This window comes from Arachis stenosperma, chromosome 6 (genome assembly GCF_014773155.1).
Source record: "Arachis stenosperma cultivar V10309 chromosome 6, arast.V10309.gnm1.PFL2, whole genome shotgun sequence".
Taxonomy (NCBI): Eukaryota; Viridiplantae; Streptophyta; class Magnoliopsida; order Fabales; family Fabaceae; genus Arachis; species Arachis stenosperma.
Window position 1 is genome coordinate 67200915 of NC_080382.1, and position 7332 is coordinate 67208246.

The 7332-nt window shown below is 41.8% G+C and overlaps 1 non-coding gene across 1 annotated transcript; it reads left to right on the forward strand.

The window, feature by feature from the left end:
* The first annotated feature begins 3400 nt into the window (after positions 1-3400).
* Positions 3401-3508, forward strand: LOC130937810 (small nucleolar RNA R71). Its single transcript, XR_009069008.1, has one exon. It is a non-coding gene; the product is annotated as a small nucleolar RNA R71 (small nucleolar RNA).
* The last annotated feature ends 3824 nt before the right edge of the window (positions 3509-7332 follow it).

Sequence of the window (7332 nt, forward strand, 5' to 3'; positions counted from 1 at the left end):
TCAGTGTTCTTGATGCTCCACCCTTAGTTGTCCCATGTTGGAACTTAGTTCTCCTAGGGAGGTGTTCAGTTGCTCCCAATAGTTTTGTGGAGGAAAGTGCATCCCTTGAGGCATCTCAGGGATCTCATGATGAGTGGGGTCTCTTGTGTGCTCCATCTTTTTCTTAGTGATGGGCTTATCCTCATCAATGGGGATGTCTCCCTCTATGTCAACTCCAACAGAATAACAGAGGTGACAAATGAGATGAGGAAAGGCTAACCTTGCTAAGGTAGAGGACTTGTCCGCCACCTTATAGAGTTCTTGGGCTATAACCTCATGAACTTCCACTTCTTCTCCAATCATGATGCTATGAATCATGATGGCCCGGTCTAGAGTAACTTCGGACCGGTTGCTAGTGGGAATGACTGAGCGTTGGATAAACTCCAACCATCCTCTAGCCACGGGTTTGAGGTCATGCCTTCTCAATTGAACCGGCTTCCCTCTTGAATCTCTCTTCCATTGGGCGCCCTCTTCACAAATGTCAGTGAGGACTTGGTCCAACCTTTGATCAAAGTTGACCCTTCTAGTGTAAGGATGTTCATCTCCTTGCATCATAGGCAAGTTGAATGCCAACCTTACATTTTCCGGACTAAAATCCAAGTATTTTCCCCGAACCATAGTAAGATAATTCTTTGGATCCGGGTTCACACTTTGATCATGGTTCTTGGTGATCCATGCATTGGCATAGAACTCTTGAACCATCAAGATTCCGACTTGTTGAATGGGGTTGGTAAGGACATCCCAACCTCTTCTTCGGATCTCATGTCGGATCTCCGGATATTCGCCCTTTTTGAGTGAAAAAGGGACCTCGGGGATCACCTTCTTCAAGGCCACAACTTCATAGAGGTGGTCTTGATGCACCCTTGAGATGAATCTCTCCATCTCCCATGACTCGGAGGTGGAAGCTTTTGCCTTCCCTTTCCTCTTTCTAGAGGTTTCTCCGGCCTTGGATGCCATAAATGGTTATGGAAAAACGAAAAAGCAACGCTTTTACCACACCAAACTTAAAAGGTTTGCTCATCCTCGAGCAAAAGAGAGTAGAAGAAGAAGAAATGAGGAAGAAGGGAATGGCTATGTGTTCGGCCAAAGAGGGGGAGAAGTAGTGTTTAGGTTGTGTGAAAATGAAGGGGTGAAGAAGGGTTTATATAGGAAGAGGTATGGAGGTGATGGGTGAAGAAGAGAGAGAGAGTGGTGGGGTTGGTGGGGATCCTATGGGGTCCACAGATCCTGTGGTGTCAAGGAAAAGTTATCCCTGCACCAAATGGCATTCAAAATCACGTTTTGAGCCATTTCTGGCGTTAAACGCCGGGCTGGTGCCCATTCCTGGCGTTTAACGCCAGGTTCTTGCCCTTTTCTGGTGTTTAACGCCAGTTTGGTGCCCCTTTCTGGCGTTAAACGCCCAGAATGGTGCCAGACTGGGCGTTAAACGCCCAACTGCTAGCCTCACTGGCGTTTAAACGCCAGTGGGTTCTTCCTCCAGGGTGTGCTGTTTTTCTTCCTGTTTTTCATTCTGTTTTTGCTTTTTCAATTGATTTTGTGTCTTCTTATGATCATCAACCTACAAAAAAAAATATAAAATAACAAAGAGAAATAGATAAAATATAACATTGGGTTGCCTCCCAACAAGCGCTTCTTTAATGTCAGTAGCTTGACAGAGGGCTCTCATGGAGCCTCACATTTTCTCAGAGCAATGTTGGAACCTCCCAACACCAAACTTAGAGTTTGAATGTGGGGGTTCAACACCAAACTTAGAGTTTGGTTGTGGCCTCCCAACACCAAACTTAGAGTTTGATTGTGGGGGCTCTGTTTGACTCTGATTTGAGAGAAACTCTTCATGCTTCCTCTCCATGGTGACAGAGGGATATCCTTGAGCCTTAAACACAAAGGATTCTTTATTCACTTGAATGATCAGCTCGCCTCTATCAACATTAATCACAGCCTTTGCTGTGGCTAGGAAGGGTCTGCCAAGGATGATGGTTTCATCCATGCACTTCCCAGTCTCTAGGACTATGAAATCAGCAGGGATGTAATGGTCTTCAATCTTCACCAAAACATCCTCTACAAGTCCATGAGCTTGTTTTCTTGAGTTGTCTGCCATCTCTAATGAGATTCTTGCAGCTTGCACCTCAAAGATCCCTAGCTTCTCCATTACAGAGAGAGGCATGAGGTTTACACTTGACCCTAAGTCACACAGAGCCTTCTTGAAGGTCATGGTGCCTATGGTACAAGGTATTGAAAACTTCCCAGGATCTTGTCTCTTTTGAGGTAATTTCTGCCTAGACAAGTCATCCAGTTCTTTGGTGAGCAAAGGAGGTTCATTCTCCCAAGTCTCATTTCCAAATAACTTGTCATTTAGCTTCATGATTGCTCCAAGGTATTTAGCAACTTGCTCTTCAGTGACATACTCATCCTCTTCAGAGGAAGAATACTCATCAGAGCTCATGAAAGGCAGAAGTAAGTCCAATGGAATCTCTATGGTCTCATTTTGAGCCTCAGATTCCCATGGTTCCTCATTGGGGAACTCAATGGAGGTCAGTGCACGCCCACTGAGGTCTTCCTCAGTGGCGTTCACTTCCTCTCCTTCCTCTCCAAATTCGGCCATGTTAATGGCCTTGCACTCTCCTTTTGGATTTTCTTCTGTGTTGCTTGGGAGAGTACTAGGAGGGAGTTCAGTAACTTTCTTGCTCAGCTGTCCCACTTGTGCCTCCAAATTCCTAATGGAGGACCTTGTTTCAGTCATGAAACTTTGAGTGGTTTTGATTAGATCAGAGACCATAGTTGCTAAGTCAGAGGGGTTCTGCTTAGAGTTCTCTGTCTGTTGCTGAGAAGATGATGGAAAAGGCTTGCCATTGCTAAACCTGTTTCTACCACCATTATTGTTGTTAAAACCTTGTTGAGGTCTTTCTTGATTCTTCCATGAGAAATTTGGGTGATTTCTCCATGAAGAATTATAGGTGTTTCCATAGGGTTCTCCTAGGTAATTCACCTCTTCCATTGAAGGGTTCTCAGGATCATAGGCTTCTTCTTCAGATGAAGCATCCTTAGTACTGCTTGGTGCATTTTGCATTCCAAACAGACTTTGAGAAATCAAATTGACTTGTTGAGTCAATATCTTGTTCTGAGCCAGAATGGCATTCAGAGCATCAATCTCAAGAACTCCTTTCTTCTGATTAGTCCCATTGTTCACAGGATTCCTTTCAGAAGTGTACATGAATTGGTTATTTGCAACCATTTCAATTAGCTCTTGAGCTTCTGTAGGCGTCTTCTTCAAATGAAGAGATCCTCCAGCAGAGCTATCCAAAGACATCTTGGATAGTTCAGAGAGACCATCATAGAAAATACCTATGATGCTCCATTCAGAAAGCATGTCAGAAGGACACTTTCTGATCAATTGTTTGTATCTTTCCCAAGCTTCATAGAGGGATTCTCCATCCTTCTGTCTGAAGGTTTGGACTTCCACTCTAAGCTTACTCAATTTTTGAGGTGGAAAGAACTTTGCCAAGAAGGCGTTAACTAGCTTTTCCCATGAGTCCAGGCTTTCTTTAGGTTGTGAGTCCAACCATATCCTAGCTCTATCTCTTACAGCAAAAGGGAATAGCATAAGTCTGTAGACCTCAGGGTCTACCCCATTAGTCTTGACAGTGTCACAGATTTGCAAGAATTCAGCTAAAAACTGATGAGGATCTTCCAATGGAAGTCCATGAAACTTGCAATTCTGTTGCATTAGAGAAACTAATTGAGGCTTAAGCTCAAAGTTGTTTGCTCCAATGGCAGGGATAGAGATGCTTCTCCCATAGAAATCGAGAGTAGGTGCAGTAAAGTCACCCAGCACCTTCCTTGCATTGTTTGCATTGTTGTTGTTTTCGGCTGCCATGGGTTCTTCTTCTTTGAAGATTTCTGTTAGGTCCTCTACAGAGAATTGTGCCTTAGCTTCTCTTAGCTTTCGCTTCAAGGTCCTTTCAGGTTCAGGGTCAGCTTCAACAAGAATGCTTTTGTCTTTGCTCCTGCTCATATGAAAGAGAAGAGAACAAGAAAATGTGGAATCCTCTATGTCACAGTATAGAGATTCCTTGAGGTGTCAGAGGAAAAGAAAAACAGAAGAAAGAGGTAGAAGAATTCGAACTTAATCAGATAGAGTTCGAATTGTGCATTAAGAAGGAGTGATACTCCATAAATAGAACGATGTGAGAAGAGGGGAAGAGAATTTTCAAAAATTAATTAAAAAGTTTTTAAAATCATTTTGAAAAATTGATTGATAATTTTCGAAAACTCACAGTGGAAAAGGAATCAAGTGATTTTTGAAAAAGATTTTGAAATTAGAAGTCAAAAAGATTTTATTGAAAACTATTTTGAAAAAGATGAGGTTAAGAAGATATGATTGGTTTAAAAAAATGTGATTGAGAAGATATGATTTGAAAACAATTTTAAAAAGATTTGATTTTAAAAATTAATGACTTGCCTAACAAGAAAAGATATGATTCAAACATTAAACCTTTCTCAACAGAAAAGGCAATATACTAGAGATGTTCAGTCAAATCATTAATTGTTAGTAAGTATCTTTGAAAAAGGAAAGAAATTGATTTTGAAAACATTTGATTGAAAAGATATGATTTGAAAAAGATTTGATTTTGAAAAACTTTGAAAACTTGAAAAAAAATTGATTTGAAAACAAAATCCTCCCCCTTGTGCCATCCTGGCGTTAAACGCCCAGAATGGTATCCATTCTGGCGTTTAACGCCCAAAATGCTACCTTTTTGGGAGTTAAACGCCCAACCAGGTACCCTGGCTGGCGTTTAAATGCCAGTCTGTCCTTCTTTACTGGGCGTTTTGAACGCCCAGCTTTTTCTGTGTAATTTCTCTGCTGCATGTTCTGAATCTTCAGTTCCCTATACTATTGACTTGAAAATAGAACCAAGATCAAATAAACAATACATGCAAGACACCAAACTTAAAATTAGACACTAGACTCAAACAAGAAACATAAAATCTTTTTGGTTTTTTTGTGGTTTTGTAAATTTTTTTGTGTTTTTTCGAAAATTATATGAAAATAGAAAATAAAAGTTTCAGAATTCTTAATTTGGATTCCAGGAATCATTGCAATGCTAGTCTAAGACTCCGGTCCAGGAATTAGATATGGCTTCACAGCCAGCCAAGCTTTCAAAGAAAGCTTCGGTCCAAAACACTAGACATGGCCAATGGCCAGCCAAGCCTTAGCAGATCATTGCTCCAGTAGCAAGATTGATAGAAATCAACAAGCTCTTGTGATGATTAGTTGAAGCCTCGGTCCAATAAGATTAGACATGGCTTCTCAGCCAGCCAGACTTCAACAGATCATCATGAAACTCTAGAACTTATTCTTAAGAACTCTGAAGAAAAATACCTAATCTAAGCAACAAGATGAACCGTCAGTTGTCCATACACGAAACAATCCCCGGCAACGGCGCCAAAAACTTGGTGCTGTTGCCGGATTTTGGCACTGATGTTACCGGACCTAAAGCTTGCTCAAAACTCGAACAATCCCCGGCAACGGCGCCAAAAACTTGGTGTGCGAAATTGTGATCACTACTTTTCACAACTCAAATAATTCCTAGTAATGGCCCCAAGAACTTGGTGCTCAATACCATGGCATAAACACAACTTTGCACAACTAACCAGCAAGTGCACTGGGTCGTCCAAGTAATAAACCTTACGCGAGTAAGGGTCGATCCCACGGAGATTGTTGGTATGAAGCAAGCTATGGTCACCTTGTAAATCTTAGTCAGGCAGACTCAAATGGGTATAGTGATATATGAATAAAGCATAAAGATAAAGATAGAGGTACTTATGTAATTCATTGGTAGGAACTTCAGATAAGCGTATGAAGATGCCTTCCCTTCCGTCTCTCTGCTTTCCTACTGTCTTCATCCAATCCTTCTTACTCCTTTCCATGGCAAGCTTATGCAAGGGTTTCACCGTTGTCAGTGGCTACCTCCCATCCTCTCAGTGAAAATGTTCCTATGCTCTGTCACAGCATATGGCTAATCAGCTGTCGGTTCTCGGTCAGGCCGGAATAGAATCCAGTGATTCTTTTGCGTCTGTCACTAACGCCCCGCCTGCTAGGAGTTTGAAGCACGTCACAGTCATTCAATCATTGAATCCTACTCAGAATACCACAGACAAGGTTAGACCTTCCGGATTCTCTTGAATGCTGCCATCAGTTCTCGCCTATACCACGAAGACTTTGATCTCACGGAATGGCTAGCTCGTTTGTCAGGCGAGCACTCAGTTGTCAGGCGATCAACCATGCATCGTGTATCAGGAATCCAAGAGATAAACACTAGAGCCTTGTTTGCTTGTAGAACAGAAGTTGTTGTCAGTCACTTTGTTCATAAGTGAGAATGATGATGAGTGTCACGAATCATCACATTCATCAAGTTGAAGAACAAGTGATATCTTGGACAAAGAACAAGCGGAATTGAATAGAAGAACAATAGTAATTGCATTAATACTCGAGGTACAGCAGAGCTCCACACCTTAATCTATGGTGTGTAGAAACTCCACCGTTGAAAATACATAAGAACAAGGTCTAGGCATGGCCGAATGGCCAGCCTCCCAAAGTGAGTTCAATCATAAAAACATGATCAAAAGCTCTCTAATACAATAGTAAAAGGTCCTACTTATAGAAAACTAGTAGCCTAGGGTGTACAGAGATGAGTAAATGACATAAAAATCCACTTCCGGGCCCACTTGGTGTGTGCTTGGGCTGAGCAATGAAGAAATTTTGTGTAGAGACTCTTCTTGGAGTTAAACGCCAGCTTTTATGCCAGTTTGGGCGTTTAACTCCCATTTAGGTGCCAGTTCCGGCGTTTAACGCTGGAATTTCTGAGGGTGACTTTGAACACCGGTTTGGGCCATCAAATCTTGGGCAAAGTATGGACTATCATATATTGTTGGAAAGCCCAGGATGTCTACTTTCCAACGCCGTTGAGAGCGCGCCAATTGGGCTTCTGTAGCTCCAGAAAATCCACTTCGAGTGCAGGGAGATCAGAATCCAACAGCATCTGCAGTCCTTTTCAGTCTCTGAATCAGATTTTTGCTCAGGTCCCTCAATTTCAGCCAGAAAATACCTGAAATCACAGAAAAACACACAAACTCATAGTAAAGTCCAGAAAAGTGAATTTTAACTAAAAACTAATGAAAATATACTAAGAACTCAACTAAAACTACTAAAAACATACTAAAAACAATGCCAAAAAGGGTACAAATTATCCGCTCATCATCTGGCCATGGAAATTGGTGATGGACGTCAGACTA